Source organism: Hemitrygon akajei, chromosome 15 (assembly GCF_048418815.1).
Source record: "Hemitrygon akajei chromosome 15, sHemAka1.3, whole genome shotgun sequence".
NCBI classification, from domain to species: Eukaryota; Metazoa; Chordata; class Chondrichthyes; order Myliobatiformes; family Dasyatidae; genus Hemitrygon; species Hemitrygon akajei.
Window position 1 is genome coordinate 46,229,455 of NC_133138.1, and position 18,787 is coordinate 46,248,241.

Genomic DNA, 18,787 nt, shown 5'->3' on the forward strand with positions numbered 1-18,787 from the left:
CTCAGAGATTCTAATGCTTGGGGCCTCTTCCAGTGAATTCTGCATTCTTTTTTATAAACCATTATATTTAAAGAGAATTGCTGAGAACGATGCACTGATCCAGTTCTTACCTGGAATCACGGATCTTCCTGCTGTTTTCTTATTATTTTTACATTAATTTAAATGTTTTCTTAGTTATCCCCTCTGCAAATGAATGGTGACCCTCTGCATACTCAAGTCGAAAAGTTGTCCTAATTTCGCAGGAATGTAAAATCCATTCATCTTCACCGACTTTCGGCCACAAATAAAAGCTAAAAATGGTGGAGATAGTCATGCAGTGTCCGTAGAGAAAACCAAGTTCATGTTTCAGATCAGTGACCACCAAAATAACTTTTCAGTTTTTCCAGCCACTCGTGAGAGGCTTTGAGGTGCATACGCTGTATTATTTCTAAAGAGCAAAATAACAATAATCATTGTGGGGTTTAATTAAATCAATTCTTCCATGAGAACCATGCCATCTTTATTGTGAACAAAAGGGAAAACGGCAGTCTGTGGTGGTCAGTGCTCTAAATGAAGAAGAAGAGAGTAATGATTTACTCCTTAATAAAGATATCTGCTATCTCTTGGCCGTCTGCTTCCGGGAGAAGTAAAAACAATACTACTAATTTTGCCTTGCCTGAACTAGTAATTTTTCTTCTTCACTTTTATATATCTTCAATATTTAAATTGGTTCAGGCAGGGATTGAAGATTGCAGTGAAATAGTAAAACATCCCACAGACAGCACAAAGATCCCCTTATTTTCTCCCCACAGACAATAAACCCCCATTTTGTTGTAGCTTCGTATTTTCTGGCATTGTGTGCTTTCTTCTCTGGCAGGATAAATGTAAACTTCTTTGTCACTGGAATTTAGGATTCCTCAAAACAGAAAGCATTTGGTATGTTTAGTTTGGCACTAAACAGGGGCTACGGTGGCATCTGATACCCTGAGGAGCACTGCAAGTCTTGCTCTAAGGAATCCCTCAGCTGATACCCTGAGCAGCACTGCAAGTCTTGCTCTAAGGAATCCCTCAGCTGATACCCTGAGGAGCACTGCAAGTCTTGCTCTAAGGAATCCCTCAGCTGATACCCTGAGCAGCACTGCAAGTCTTGCTCTAAGGAATCCCTCAGCTGATACCCTGAGCAGCACTGCAAGTCTTGCTCTAAGGAATCCCGCATCTGATACCCTGAGGAGCACTGCAAGTCTTGCTCTAAGGAATCCCGCATCTGATACCGAGGAGCACTGCAAGTCTTGCTCTAAGGAATCCCGCATCTGATACCCTGAGCAGCACTGCAAGTCTTGCTCTAAGGAATCCCGCATCTGATACCGAGGAGCACTGCAAGTCTTGCTCTAAGGAATCCCGCATCTGATACCCTGAGCAGCACTGCAAGTCTTGCTCTAAGGAATCCCTCAGCTGATACCCTGAGGAGCACTGCAAGTCTTGCTCTAAGGAATCCCTCAGCTGATACCCTGAGGAGCACTGCAAGTCTTGCTCTAAGGAATCCCTCAGCTGATACCCTGAGCAGCACTGCAAGTCTTGCTCTAAGGAATCCCGCATCTGATACCCTGAGGAGCACTGCGTCTTGCTCTAAGGAATCCCGCATCTGATACCCTGAGCAGCACTGCAAGTCTTGCTCTAAGGAATCCCTCAGCTGATACCCTGAGCAGCACTGCAAGTCTTGCTCTAAGGAATCCCTCAGCTGATACCCTGAGCAGCACTGCAAGTCTTGCTCTAAGGAATCCCGCATCTGATACCCTGAGGAGCACTGCGTCTTGCTCTAAGGAATCCCGCATCTGATACCCTGAGCAGCACTGCAAGTCTTGCTCTAAGGAATCCCTCAGCTGATACCCTGAGGAGCACTGCAAGTCTTGCTCTAAGGAATCCCTCAGCTGATACCCTGAGCAGCACTGCAAGTCTTGCTCTAAGGAATCCCTCAGCTGATACCCTGAGCAGCACTGCAAGTCTTGCTCTAAGGAATCCCTCAGCTGATACCCTGAGGAGCACTGCAAGTCTTGCTCTAAGGAATCCCTCAGCTGATACCCTGAGGAGCACTGCAAGTCTTGCTCTAAGGAATCCCGCATCTGATACCCTGAGCAGCACTGCAAGTCTTGCTCTAAGGAATCCCTCAGCTGATACCCTGAGGAGCACTGCAAGTCTTGCTCTAAGGAATCCCTCAGCTGTCTACTCTGTTGAAATAAAAAAAATACCCAGTGAAACTCTTCTGACACTGCACTGGCTTTCTGAAGATACCATTCCCATTCAGCCAGCATTTCCCGCGTAGCCCCTGCAGTTTACTGTGTAGTTTCCTTCCCTGGTCTTCCAGTGGTGATTTTGCTCTTCTTCAGTCTGTCCTAACCAATGAACAACCAAGAGCTCATCTCTTCCTTGCATCCAAGCTTCACCACTATGTTCAGTCACTCCTTGAACTTTAGTATGTTGCAACTTCTAGCTTTTTCCTGTTAATTTATTTAAATTAATTACTCCAGAATTTCTAAGATAAGCTTCCTCAGGTGACACAATTTTAATTGTGTGTACTTACAAAGAAACAGATTCCCAGCATTTAACAAGCTATTGAGTTTCATTCGTTTAGGTCAGAGATTAAATTCAAATTGTAATTGTACTGATTTTTTTGTTTTGATTAATAACTTGTTGTAAGCGAAGATATAATGTAAGGAATTTGATCACAAAAATAAGTTAGAATTTGTTAAAGCTCAGACTTGTAGAATTGACTGTTAATACCATCTTCACAAGCGATGTCTGGTGAATTGATTTTATTGAGGGATGGTTTTTGTTGGCACTTGTGCACCAGACTGCTGCCATTTACCTGCGTAAGTGTTGGCAAAGTCTGGTCTCCCCCATAAATCTGGAAGTCTCTAAACTTACTGGTTGAGTTTTGCTGGCTATCTCCACACAGACTCACTGGACTCCACGAGGAATCTTGCAATTCTGCTTTCAGATCTGCAATTTAATATTTCAAGGGCAAATCTGCAACTACAAAGAAAGGTTAGGAAAAGCAAGTTGCACTTTGTTGCAAATACTACTTAAATGCATTTTAGGTGATTTTTAAAGAAATATTTAATAATAATCTAATTGTGAAAGTTTTCCAATAACATACGAATGTCAGTGACATTCAGATGCACTGAACTAACCTTGACAGCTTCAACACAAGACAAAGCTGAGGTGGTGAGAATTTTCCAGAGGGTGGTGCTATGGCGGAATACTCTGTACAGCTACCAGCTGCTCAGTATTGTGGGTTCAATCCCCACCTCAGAGGCTGATAAGTGGAGTTGGTACATTCTCCATGTGATCATGTAAATCTCCCCCAGGTGCTCAGGTGACTTCTGAAATCTCATCAGAGGTTTAATTGTCTGCTGTAAACTCCAGTGCAGGTGGATGGCAGGAAAGTCAGATTGAGGTGGTGACGGGCGTATAAAAAATAGTTTACACTGAAATAAGTGAAGAAATGGGTCTGATGAAACTACTCTGTCAGCCAGAGTACACAGAGTGAACTAAAGAGCCACCTTCTGTATCATGAGATAGGACAAACATGGAATTTTATGGATGGTGATGTTCTAGCTCTACTTAGGGTTCAAAAGCAATCTCACCATCATAGGACCAGGCAGGAGTACAATGTGAACATGTTTCAGCATTAGATTCCACTAGCCTGCGCCACTAAGTCTCAAAATAGATCAATTGGTATACCTGATATAAAAATGGACAAACACCTTTCTCATTATTAATGCTAATTTCTGCATGATATTTTACATAGTTGTGCATGGGAATATATTAAGATAAAAAAATTTAAATGTTACGTAAAATTAACCTTGGATTTGATTTTAAGCAAGCTCCACTATCAAATACTCAGTATGTATGTGTGAGTTGAGGGTTAGAGGCTGGAGATTGGAACCCAAATTATATATTGCCTTCCCTTTCTGTAACTTGGTGAGACTGTCTCATTTACTTTGACATTTTACAGATGGTATTGTGATAGGAAAGGCAGTGAAAATGCTCATTGAACAATAAATCTGAAGGCATGCTTTGTGATGTTTCTTCATGTGTGATTACAAATTGTCCTTAAAATTTGTGTCAAATATATTTTTCTTTACAGAATAGTTACTTTGTCTAACATTGTAGAAATATCTCAAGAAAATTGAGCAGTGTCCTATAACTCAAAAATAGTAAATACCCACTTTTAAATTCTGATCAATACATTGCTTCTATCAAAAATAAACTGTGATGTCGTAATCAACCATTTTAATTTTTTTTGTTAAGTAGCCTGGTTATAAGGGAACTGAATAACATTTTATCAAACATTCATGTGCCAATTACTGAAGCACTGAATTGTAAAAATTAAACACGCACTCACTGTCTTAGCAGAGTACTTCATAGTAAATACTTTTCACTTCTTAAAATGGAGGAACCTGATAAATGTTAACTAAATACTTAATTGCAGTTTGCTTTAATTTTGATGCTGCATTTCTAATTATTTACATTTTGGATCTCCACTTTAAGTGTTTGAATATTTCTCTGTGATGTTGTTGCGAAGTATTTATTCTGGTTATTAGGCTGAATCTGTCTCTGGAGATTAGTTGTTTGTAAGTTATACAGTTCAGGTTGTATCTAATAGTGTATCATTCTTTTCTAGTGAAAACCTCCATGGATTTTTAAACCAATCTGTCTAGGCTATGTTAGACAAGAAAATTCATCACCTCAACCCAAGTTGTTCTGTTCTATTTCGTGTGCAAAGTCTTTTTGTTGCAATGGTATTGTTGCACGTTTCTATATAAAGCAGTTTTGTTGGAACAGTATATTATTAAACAATTAAAGTGATGGAATTAATCAAAACAAGCTAGTGATCATATATGGTCTAATCTGAAATTCAGTGAATCAGTTTGATTCTGGGCTAGCAGTGCCTTGCAAAAGAACAACATTCCAGCTTGAAAGGGAAGGAAAATCATATAGGTTCCTCTACATGCTATAAGCACACATCACGCTAACCCAACATGTAGCATCACTGAAGCCTGTTGCGATAATGACCATAACCTAGGCTATGCCAAAGTCCGAAGAATTGGCATCAGTTGAAATATCAACGGAAAAAATACAGTTAAAAGTCTTGCTGACAATCAAGGTAATTCTGCAGCAGCATCACATCCAGCTACAGTTATTGTCTCAGTGTTTTATAGTTGTAAAGGCAACCATGCTCTTTATTTTAAAGCTTAATCTCTATTTTTAAAACTCTATTTCAGTACTTGTATCAAAATCAGTTTTTGGTATTTGTCTTATATGTCCTAGATATTGGGCAGACTTTCATGATTCTGAAATCAGTACAAAAGGAAAGTGTGTCCATCTACTGGTCAATTACCAGGTTTTGTTGTTTTCTTGATTGTCTCAAATAAATCGCATTATGTCATCATCTCTTTCTGACTATGGTTTCTTTTTTTTTGAGAAAGGAATTACATGACCAGAGATTTATTTTTGGATCACAGCCCTCCCAGAATCAGATTTATTACCACTGGCAATACAGTACACTGTGAAACTTGTTGTTTTCAGTCAGCAATACAGTGCAAGACACAAACAATTACTGTAAGTTACAATAAGAAATAAATTAAAATGGATATATAGTGCATAAAGAAGAGTGAGGTAGTGTTCATGGAGCTTTCAGAAATCTGATTGTGGACGGGGAGAAGCTATTCCTAAAATATTGAGTGTGCACCTTCGGACTCCGGTAACCCTCTCTAATGGTGGAAATGAGAAGAGGGCAAGCCTTGGCTGGCGAGGGTCCTTAATAATGGAGGCACTGCACTTTGAAGATGTCCTCGGTGGTGAGGAGGCTTGTGCCCAGAATGGCACTGGCGAAGTCTACAATCCTTTGCAGCCTCTTTCGATCCTGCTTATTGGAGACTCCATAGCGGGCAGTGATGCAACTAGTCAGAATGGAGTAGAAATTTGCTTGAATCTTCAGTGACAAACCAAATCTCCTCAAATTCCTAAAGAAGGGTAGCTGATACATCCCAAGGGTAGCTTATAAACACCATAGTAATCTGCCGCCCATACATATAAATGAGCATCTGGGAGACTGGCTAGGTGGGTATGTTGCCTGCGGTGGTACTGCCCGTGACACTAGCACTAATTTGTCACATCAAACCCAAGAAGAATATATTTTAGCAACACACACAAACATTGGAGGAACTCAGCAGGTCAGGCAGCATCTATGGAAAAGAGTACAGCCATTGTTTTGGGCCGAGACCCTTCATCACCCATCCTGAAGGGTCTCGGCTCGAAATGTTGACTGTACTCTTTTTCACAGATGCTGTCTGACCTACTGAGTTCCTCCAGCACTGTCTGTCTGTCTGTCTGTGTGGGTGTGTGTGTCTGTGTCTTGCTTGGATTTCCAACATCTCCTGACTTTTTTCTTGTTTGTGATAAGAATACATTATAGATAATATCTCAACACCAGTTTTACATATCCTATCCAGGGGTGCAGCAGTGCCTTTTTAAAAAGTATTAATAGCATCTAAAATCTCATCCTTAGTAAACTCTTTTAAAAGAATAGTATTAACCTGAGAGGGTAATGATTAAACAAAAGACAAGGTGTTTTGCTAATTTGTTTGCAGGCTTTTGGCACAATGTTAATAAAATCAGAAACCCAAACATGTGGTTCAAAAGTTTGTGTGGGAGATGCAGGTTTGAATTTGTGGGATATTGGGGAAGGAGGGAAATGTTCCGATGCAATGGGCTCCACCTGAGCAATTCTGGGAACAGGGTCCTGGCGAATTCCATAACTAGAGTTGTGGATAGGGATTTTAACTGAATAGTAAAGGAGTGCGTCCAACAGCTTAGCAAAGTGTGAATAAAGTATAAGAGAAGGAGAGTGCTTGAAGGGTTACTAAAGCTTCCAGAATAAAGAATAAGACAAAGAGTTTTGAATGGGATAAGAAGGTAACTTCGGACCACACAGAGACAAAATTACGAAGAAGGGTGATGAAGCCAGGAATAAAGGTGATATATTTGAATACACACAGTATATGAAATAGGATGGGTAATCTCACAGTGCAGTTAGAAACTGGAAAATATGGCATTGTGATTGAAAGATCACAGCTGGGAGCTTAACATCCAAGGATACACATCACATCCAAAGGACAGGCAGAGGGGATGGGGTGACTCTGTTGGTTAAAAAAAATCAAATCTTAGAAAGAAGCTTCATAGCATCAGAAGGTATAGAATCCTTGTGGGCAGAGTTAAGAAAACTGCAAGTGTAAAAAGACCCTGTTGGAAATTATATACAAGTGTCCAAACAATAGACAAGATGTGGGGTACAAATTACACCAAGAAATATAAATGCAAGTAAACAAGGCAATGTTATTACGGTCGTGGGGATTTCAATATGCAGGTAGATTGGAAAATCAGGTTGATGCTGGATTCCTGGAGAAGGAATTTGTAGAATGACTAGGAGATGCCTTTTTAGAGCAGCTTGTGTCCGAGCCCACTAGTGAAAAGGCAATACTGGATCGGGTGTTGAGTAGTGAATCAGATTTGATTAGGTAATGTAAACATAACCTAATTATCGGAGGAAATCGTACCAGTAGAATAATTGAACCTGGGACATCCATGCCTGACTCTGTTGCTGGCAGCAGACGCACACTAATTTATAGTTTTTACTAAGTAATACTCATTTCCATTCACACCAACATAAACTGGAGCTCAAATAACCGCACCATATACAAAGTGCCAATGTTTTGCTTTTCAAAGTTCAAGGTAAATCTATTATCAAAGTACATATACATCACCATATACAACCTGATTCATCTTCTTGCAGTAAATCAAAGAACCATAATGGAAATAATGACCCAACAGAAAGGATAAACAAAAGGCAACAAACTGTGTAAGTACAAAACAAAAATAAATGATAGATAAATATCAAGAACATGAGATGAAAAGTCCTTGAAAGTGAGTCCATGGGTTGTGGAATAGTTCCATGATGGAGCAAGTGAAGTTGAGTGAAATTTTCCCTTTTCTGATACTTAAAAGGAAATTCTGTTGCAACCAAGGCATGAAACCCTGAAGGATTAACCCAATTAGCCTCTGAAGCTTGGTCAAATACCATGAAAAATCCTTCACATCTTACTTTGCATCTCACACTTCAGAGTATACACATAAATAAATGGATCCCAGCTCCAGCCTCTTAAGTCATCTGTTACCTTTCTGCATTTCTTGATGCATACTACCTCCTTTAAAGAAGCCAGTCGTCCACAGAAAGTACATTTTCCTATAATTATTTCCATGCTGCAGATCTAAACAAGTGTGACCCAATCACCCTAATACATCTTACAAGGACATGAAACGTGGAGTGTGTTATGGTCGATAATGTGCATACAAGAACAACAAAGTAACTTAAACCTAACTTACTAATCATGAAATAGAAATCACAAACAAAACTACACAGCAAGTCATAAAGATTTTCACAAAGACTCCAGAGCTCACGGTATTAGTCACCACTTGATTGTCGCAGTTGTCAAGGGAGCTCCGAATTCCAACTCACTCATGAAATTACCCTGGGTCCTTGGCACTGATTGTGATTCCTCATTCTAAGGGTGAAGTCCAAAGAACCGAGTGAAAGAGACACACAGAGACAAACTCTTTGAACTTTTGTGCTTGTGCCATTAACTCAGCCTCGTTTCTTTCATTCAAACAACTCATGTTGATTAATGCAGTGTTCAGCAGACCCTTATAAATCAATCAGACACTTCAATGGTCACTCCATATCCATCAGTCCACCAATATTTTGGACCTAATGTTCCTTTAACTACAAAAGAACATTAATATTACATGTACACAATAAGCTCAATTCCAAAAAAGAATCCATCAAACCAATTTGACAGACACTAATAAAGAGTCCATCAAACTAGCTCTGAATGTGACTAACCGACATTTAGTCATTAACTGACATCATCGTGCTAACGGTGCCTGAGACGAAGAAAGAATCCAGCTTCTGTCAGCAAACATCAGACGTTAACAAACCTACAGTGTTTACCTTGTACAGACACGCTACATGCTGCAAGCTCACAGAGTTAAATTGTTCTTTTGAACTATTTATAGATTCATCCAATATTTCACAAAATTTAATACAACACAGTGCCTGAACATTCTTTTGTGAGTCACTATGGTCAACAGTTCCTGTGATTCTGGCTCCATTTGCATTGGCAAGAATGCCTGACACAAGTCAATCTTGCTAATGTCCATCCTCCAGCCACTCAGCCCATCCTCAGTATGCTCCATCTTGTTCACGTTTCTTTGTGGTTTTCCAAAAGTCATGTTTCTTTATTGTAGTGTTTTTGGTATTCAGTATTTTTTACTTTAAAAAGCATGATCACTATGTCCCTTTTGCCATAGTTTTGGCAATCTGAATCCTTATACTATAATTATTTTGCTAAATATCTGTTTTTTCACAAAACGGTATCACTGATTGCCACTAGGTGTCTATTCTTAAAGTCAGTGGAAACTTTATGAGCTTGGGAAAATGTGTTTAGTAGCTATGCTTCTTTAGCTGCCATCTCCATATACATACTAATCTCAACTGCCTTCTGTAATATTAGTCTGTCTTCTGCAGACAAATGTTTCTGAATTGCACCACTGCGCAGACCACATACGAGTCTACCATGTAACGTGTCATTCAGCAACTGCCCAAAATCACAGCGTTCAGATAATTGCTTCAGCACCGCAAACTGTAAAATAGACTCCCCTTCCTCTTGATTCCTTTTATGAAATCTAAACCTCTCAGCAATAATCAAAAGTTTAGATGAACGGTGATCCTTTTAAGACTTTAACTATGTCTTAGTTAAGACTTTAGCAGGTTGCACTAGACTGCATAATAAATCAAACACAAATATCTTCTGTCTGTGCAAAATATTCAAAGTTTCCAGTATATGAACTCCATTGCTCTATTGCTTCATCATACAGCCCCACATTTCCAAATATTTTCACGATTTTCAAACACAATCTCATTCTTGAAAAGTTAACTCATCTTGTCTCTCCCTCATTTGTTTTATTTAACCATCACATTCTCATTCTCTCCAATCAGATTCTTCACTCACCATTCTTCCTGTGATCATTTTCTTTTCACTCACCTACATTACACAGCAGTAAACCGTCAGTGTAGCACATGGACCTCTATTGCGTGAGGACTTGCTACCTCGTCTTCAGTGGTTATGTCTGTGGTACTGGGAAGCTGGGTGACCGTGAAGAGCACACACGAGAGACGGACAGGTGAGGAACAAATGTGCTGCTGTTTATTACTTGCAAGTCATTTACCCAGAATGCCCTCTCATGTTATGTTCAGTACATAATACACAGGGGAGCTTGACAGCAACTTGTAAGGGTCAAATATACATGAATACATTACAGAAGACACATTAATAAAGACACAAGATACCAAAACAAGATGATCACACTAGAAGTGCATTTATAGTACCTGAAACAGAGCTCATCCACTACATGCTGTTCTGATGACCATGCTACTCGATGTGACGACACCTGTACCAAGGCTGAGGAAAGTTCAAGGATGATGGCAAGGCTAGAGAATTATTATGATTATGAACAGATTCTCACTAGGGTGCTTAGGGGATAAATTTCCTTGGAACAAAGAATGAGTGACCTCCTTGTGGTCTCTGTCTGGCATATACACTGAGCTTCTACAATTACAAGGATTCATTATCTCCTATGTGCAAAAATTGTTCCTCAACCTTGAACCTCTATTTTCAGATAGTGAACTTTGATTCTAAATGCACTATCGCGAAACTCAGCATTCACCAATCAAGGTCCTTACTGTATGTATGCTTCAAGAAAATTTCTTCTTATTCTTCTCAACTCCAGAAGGTATTGGAGTTCTCCCATAAGGTCTACTAGTCTCCTTCATATGCTAGACTTACCATCCCACAAATCAACCTGGTAAATTTTCACTGCACTCTTTCTAACATAATTATTTACTTCCATGGGCAGAGAGAGCAGACTTTAACACCAAATTCCATACATAGTCCCAATAGTCCCAGCAGTGTACAATTGCAGCAGGAATCTCTAATGTTGATTTCAAATACTTTTACAACAAAGGTCAAAATATTATTTTCCTTCTTAAATGCCACTTGAAGTTGCATGTTAACTTTCAGTAATTCATGTACAGATACACCAAAGGCCCTCACCTTTCAATACCTTGTCCTTAACAAAAATCCTTTGTTTTTTCCCTAAAGTAAATGGAGTTATAGTTTCCCACATTGTATTCCATTGCCATGTCCTTACCCTTTTATTTAGCTTAATAGATCCACATATCCAACTAAAGTCTCTCTGCAATGTTTTCATAGTCTAGCTTTTTTTAATCTATTCAATATATGTAATTGATTTACTTATTATATTTTATTTGTTTATTATGTAATGATGCAGCTCTATAAAACTCTAGTTAAGCCACACTTGGAGTACTGTGTCCGGTTCTGGTTGCCTCACTATAGGAAGGATGTGGAAGCATTGGAAAGGGTACAGAGGAGATTTACCAGGACGCTGCCTGGTTTAGAGAGTATGGATTATGATCAGAGATTAAGGGAGCTAGGGCTTTACTCTTTGGAGAGAAGGAGGATGAAAGGAGACATGATAGAGGTGTACAAGATATTAAGAGGAATAGACAGAGTGGACAGCCAGCGCCTCTTCCCCAGGGCACCACTGCTCAGTACAAGAGGTCATGGCTTTAAAGTAAGGGGAGGGAAGTTCAAGGGAAGTATTAGAGGAAGGTTTTTCACTCAGAGAGTGGTTGGTGCGTGGAATGCACTGCCTGAGTCAATGGTGGAGGCAGATACACTAGTGAAGTTTAAGAGACTACTAGACAGGTATATGGAGGAAGTTAAGGTGGGGGGTTATATGGGAGGCAGGGTTTGAGGGTCGGCACAACATTGTGGGCCAAAGGGCCTGTAATGTACTGTACTATTCTATGTTCTATTATTTTCATTTTATTTTTTTTCTCTGCTAGATTATGAATTGCATTGAACTGCTACTGCTAAATTAACAAACTTCACGTCACATGCCAGTGATAATAAACCTGATTCTGATTCTGATGTTTTCAGCAGAAACTCTATGTGGCACAACTGCTCGGAGTAGAAGCTGAAAGCATTTTATATCGAGTAATTTTGTGGGCCGAAGGGCCTGTATTGTGCTGTAGGTTTTCTATGTTTCTAATTTAAAAGTGATTATATATCAGAATGACACTCCTACAACTTGACTTTCTGTGTTACTGATAAGCATTAAAGCTTTTCTTTTTCTTTGAATTATTACTATTAACTGCTACCCATAGGGGAAACTACAGGAGTCAGATTTTTGAACCATTGAGTTCACTTCCAGAGAAGGTGGGACCTGTACAGAATTGTTGGCTTGCACCTGAATTGGAGGGGACTAGTGGGAAGATTGGGGGGAGGGATTGAGGGTTTAAATTAGAGTTGTGGGTGATGGGAACCAGAGGACCAGCACAGATAGTGGAGTGGTTGTGGAGAAAGATGTTGTTGAACCTATATACAAAATCAGGAATCGAAGGGTCGAGCATGGTGGGACTAATGTTCTGAGCTGCATGTACTTCAGTGCAAGGAGTTTTGCAGGAAAGCAGATAAGCTTAGGGAATGGATCAGCAAGTAGAATTATGATATTGTATCAATTAGTAAGACGGATGCAGGAGGGTCAGGATTGGCAGCTCAATATTCTGGGGTTCCATCCTTTTAGACATGATAGAATGGCAGGGATTAAAGAGGGAGGGGTGGCATTACTAGTCAGGGAAAATGTCACGGAAGTGCTCAGTCAGGACAGATTGGAGAGCTCTTCTAATGATGCTTTATGGGTAGAATTGAGGAATAAGAAAGGCGTGACCAGGTTAATAGGAGTATGTTACATTACAGTCTGCGGGATTTATAGGAGCAAATTTGTAGAGAGGTTGCAGACTTTTGTGAGAAACATAAGGTTGTGATAGTATGTGATTTTAACTTTCCACATATTGACTGGAACTCCCATACTGTAATAGGGCTGGATAGAAGAGAGTTTGTCAAGTGCATTTAGGAAAGTTTCCTTAATCAGTACATTGAAGCCCTAACTCGAGAAAGTGCAATACTACATCTTCTATTAAGGAATGAGACAGGGCAGGTGACAGAAGTTAATGTAAGGGGCACACTTTTCATCCAGTGAGCATAATGTCATTAGTTTCAAGGTAATTATGGATTCTGGTCTGATTCTTGGGCTGAGATTCTAAATCGGAGAAAGGCTAGCTTTGATGATATCAAATAGGATCTGGCAAGTGTGGATTGGGACAGGTTGTTTTCTGGTAAAGGTGTATTTGAAACTGAAAATTTGCAAGTACAAGTTTGTTTGTACCTGGCTGAATAAAAAAACAAGGAAAACAGATCTAGGAAAGGTTGAATTTTGAGAGATATTGAGGCCCTGGTTAAGAAAAAGGAGGAGGTGCATTGTAGGTGCAGGTGGAAGAAACAAATGAGGTGCTTATGGAATATAAGAAATGAAAGAGGACACTTAAGAAGTGTTACGAATGAGGAGCAACTCTGATGGGCAGAAGGGTACAGAATCGCCAATGCCCGCCCTCCCCTTTTTTTGAGAATCGCAAACTCGCTATTATTTTGGGTCTGAAACCCAGGAAATGAGAGAGATACACAGCATGTCAGTAATGAGAGAGAGAGAGACGCAGGATAACAGAAAAGGCAGTTGTTATTGACAACGCAGGAATACACAAAAGTGGAATGTCTCCTTCTAACAAAAGCAGAACGGAACCACTGATTACTGCTATTGTCTCTTGGAGAAGGAATTGTGTATTGAGTACTGTACTATTCATTGAAACCCCTCAGGGGTCAGCCAGAGTGGTCTGGTTGAGGGATTGCATCATCCCAACCTGATTGACATCTGAGACCCCGTGAGTGAGGATAAAAGTCGGGTCTGGGGAACACCCCTCAAACACACCAGGAGAGACGCTACGAGACCGGTGGGGGCTTGTGTGTGTGTCCATCCTTGCCTGGGTGACGAGTCCTCCATGGAACGGTCTAGCTAAAGGACGGAGACGGATCAAGATCGTAAAAGGAAAGTCGGCAAGTTTTTTTCTCTCTCTCTCTCTCCAACAATTGCCACACGGTGATCAGCAATGACTGCAGCCTGTATGAACTGAACTGAACTTTATATTTCCATCGGACAATTCATTATCCCCTAGACAACGATAGAGCTTATTTCTTATTGATTATTATTATACCCACACTTTTAGGTTTAGTATTGATGATGTATATTATCTGTATATTTGCATTGATATTATTTTTGTGTATTTTTACTAATAAATACTGTTAAAAATAGTATCATCAGACTCCAACGGACACTCCTATCTTTGCTGGAAAGACACCCAGTAACGGGGTTCGTAACAGAAGTAAGTCAGGAGGCCCAAAAGAAGGCTTGAGGTTGCTCTAACAAACAAAGTGAAGGAGAATCCCATGAGCTTCTACAGATACACATGTCAAGAGCAAAAGGATAGCAAGGGACTAAATTGGTTCTCTGGAAGATCAGGGTGGCAATCTTTGCGTGGAGCTGGAAGAGATTTGGGGAGATACTAAAAGGATTTTTTGCATCTGTATTTACTCAGGATACAGTCAATGGATGCTAGGCAATGCAGCAGCAAGATCATGGACCCTAGAGAGATTACAGTGGAGGAGGTGCTTTCTGTGTTGGGGCAAATCAGGGTGGATAAATTCCCAGGGCATGACGTGTTCCCTTGGAACCAGTGGGAGGCAAGTGCAGAAATTGCAGGGGCCCTAGCAGAGATATTTAAAACATCCCTAGCCAGAGGTGAGGTGCTGGAAGATTGGAGGATAGCTAATGTTGCTTTATTTAAGAAAGGCTCTATAAATAAGCCAGGAAATTATAGGCAGGTGAGCCTGATATCAGCAGTGGGTAAGCTTTTGGAAGGTATTCTAAAAGATCAGAAGTGTAAGTATTTTGATGGACATGGACTGATTGGGCAGCATGGTTTTGTGCATGATTAGCATGTCTAACCAATCTCAGAGTTTTTCAAAGATCTATCAGGAAAGTTGATGAAGGCAAGGCAGTAGATGTTGTCTACATGGACTTTAGCAAGGCCTTTGACAAGGTCCCACATGGGAAAAGATAGTCAAGAAAATTCAGTCATTTGGCATTCAAGATGAGATTGTAAATTGGATTAGATCTTGGCTTTGTGGGAAAAGCAATAGTGTGGTTGTTGATGGTTGCCTCTCTGGCTGGAGGCCTGTGACAAGTGGTGTGCCACAGCAATCAGTGCTGGGTCTGTTGTTATCCGTCATCTATATCAACAATCTGGATGGTATTGTTGTAAACTGGATCAGCAAATTTGTGGATGAGCCCAAGACTGGACATGCAGTGGTCAGCGAGAAAGACTATCAAAGCTTGCTGCGGGATCTGGACCAACTGGTGAAATAGGCTGAAAAATGGCAGATGCAATTTAATTCAAGCAAGTGTGAGGTATTGCCCTTTGGGAGGACCAACCTGGGTAGGTCTTACACGGTGAACAATAGGGCACTGTGGAGTGCAACAGAACTGAGGGACACAGATCCATAATTCATTGAAAGAGGTGTCACAGGTAGATAGGTTTGTAAAGGAAGCTTTTGCACATTGGCCTTCATAAATCAACATATTGAGTACAGAAATTGGAATGTTTTATTCCAATTGTATAAGATGTTGGTGAGGCCTAATTTAGAGTATTGTGTCCGGTTTTGGTCACCTACCTACAGGAAAAGATGTAAATAACATTGTAGAGAAAATTTATAAGGCTGTTGCTAGGACTTGAGGACCTGAGTAATAGGGAGAGGTTGAAGAGGTTTGGAATTTATTCCCTGGAATGTTGAAGATTGAGGGGAAATTTGATAGAGGTATACAACATTATGAGGGGTATAGGTAGGGTAAAAGCAAGCAGGCTTTTTCCACTGAAGTTAAGGGGGAACCAGAGGTCATGGGTTAAGGGTGAAAGGTGAAATGTTTAAGGGGGAACATGAGGGAGAACTTCTTCACAAAGAGGGTGGTGAGAAAGTGGAACAAGCTGCCAGCACAAGTGGTGGATGCGGGGTGAATTACAGCATTTAAGAGAAATTTGGATAGGTACATGATGGGAGGGGTATGCAGGGCTATGGTCCGGGTGCAGGTCGATGGAACTAGGCAGAGTAATGGTTTTGCACAGATGAGATCAGCCGAAGGCCCTGTTTATGTGCTGCTGTGCTCAATGACTCTCAGATCCAAATAAACCCAACTGGGTATATTTAAAATTATGGAGAGATGCGATTAATTCCAGGGGTCAAGGGTGAGTGGGAACAGACAGGGTAGTTATTGAAGCATCTATTCCTCCTGGTCCACGACAATGCTAAAAGACTCAACTCTGTATTGCCACCATCCCAAACCACCCCACCCCCCATAGTCCATTTATGAATTAAAAATCTTAAGCTGCTGCACATTAAGGTAATATAACAAATTTAATTAGTTGTTTAAGCAAGAAATTTGGCTGTAATTGCTAACATTTCATTAGTTTAAAAGATTTCTACCGGAGATATATAACCATTTGAAAGTAAACCTGAAACTTGTGTTTCAGTTTTGGAAAATCCTTTGCCTGGACTTGAACAACTTTGTCAAGAACAGGCTGAAGAGAACACAACATTGGTACAACTGCCCTTCAAGTATGACATTAAACTGAAATGACTAAAACTCTTAAAGAAATTCCTGAATTCCATATTGTACCTCTCAAAGAGAAACAGGGAAATCAGAAAACAAAGATCACAAAATTTGACAAGCTGGTCATTCATTCATCATCGTCTGGCGTCTCAGCCTGAAGTGTCAACTGTTTATTCATTTTCATAGCTGCTGCCTGACCTTCTGAGTTCCTCCAGCATTTTGTACATGTTGCTCAGGTGTTATCACTTTTCCTTTCAGTACAAAGTCCATAAAATATTCATAAATATAACCTGATAATCAATACCAAATAAAAATTCACAAACTTATCAGCGTTAGACAACATATACAAAATTAAAGGGGTATAGATAAGGGTAAATTAAAGCAGGCTTTTTCAACTGAGTTTGGGTGGGACTACAACTAGAGATTGTAGGTTAAGATTCAAAGGTGAAAAGTTTAAGGAGAACACGAGGGGAAACTTTTTCACTCTGAGGGTTGTGAGAGTGTGGAATGAGCTGCCAGCGCAAGTGGGTGCATGCACGGTTGACTTCAACATTTAAGAGAAGTTTGGACAGGTACCTGGAAGGCAGGGGTATGCAGAGCCATGGTCCTGGTGCAGGTCAATGGGAGTGGGCATGGATTAGACTGGCCGAAGGGCCTGTTTCTGTGCTCTACTTTTCTATTACTCTGTGACTTTATCTAATATTTTAAATGTCTGCAGTATTTCAAGGTGGCAAAGCTTCACATCATATCCACACTGGTGACAGTTTGCCTCTCCTTGATGTACAAGCCTGTCAGGCAGAATCATCCATTAACTACACGCTTTTTTGAAAAATTGCTTTCTAATAACTTGGGGTTACTAACGTATCCTTTGGGCATCAGGTAATCCATTTTGACTGGCACTTAAATGCTATTTAAATAATACTGAATTTAACTGTTGTAGCCATTTTCTCAAGTTAACTAACCTTGCTACCATTGGCTCAACCAACTTCTTATATTTTTATAAATTAAATGGTATTTTAAAATCCTTAAACGTTTCCTTTTGGACTACGTTGAAAAGTATCCACATATTACTCATTTCCGCATATTACTTTAGAACTTCTAGAAACATTTGGGTTTGATATTAAAATTTGACACATTTTATAACAATTGACCCAAAAAACCTTCACTTCAAGTGATGTTGTACAGTTAGGCTCTGTATTCAAGACCATAAGACTATAAGACAAAGGAGCAGAAGTCAGCCATTCGGCCCATCAAGTCTGCTCCGCCATTTCATCATGAGCTGATCCAATCTCCCCTTTAGTCCCATTCCCCTGCCTTCTCACCATAACCTTTGATGCCCTGACTACCCAGATACCTATCAATCTCTGCCTTAAATACAGCCAATGACTTGGCCTCCACTGCTGCCCATGGCAACAAATTCCATAGATTCACCACCCTCTGGCTAAAAAAATTTTTTCGCATCTCTGTTCTGAATGGGTGCCCTGCAATCCTCAAGTCATGTCCTCTCGTACTAGACTCCCCCACCATGGGAAACAACTTTGCCACATCCACTCTGTTCATGCCTTTCAACATTCAAAATGTTTCTATGAGGTTCCCCCTTCATTCTTCTAAACTCCAATGAGTACAGTCCAAGAGCGATCAAATGTTCCTCATATGTTAACCCTCTCATTCCCGGAATCATTCTAATGAATCTTCTCTGAACGCTCTCCAATGTCAGCACATTCTTTCTTAAATAAGAAGCCCAAAACTGCACACTGTATTCCAAGTGAGGTCTGACCAGTGCCTTATAGAGCCTCAACATCACATCCCTGCTCCTATACGTACTCTATTCCTCTAGAAATGAATGCCAACATTGCATTCGCCTTCTTTACCACCGACTCAACCTGGAGGTTAAACTTAAGGGTACCCTGCACGAGGACTCCCAAGTCCCACTGCATCTCAGAACTTTGAATTCTCTCTCCATTTAAATAATAGTCTGCCCGTTTATTTCTTCCACCAAAGTGCATGACCGTACACTTTCCAACATTGTAATTTATTTGCCACTTCTTTG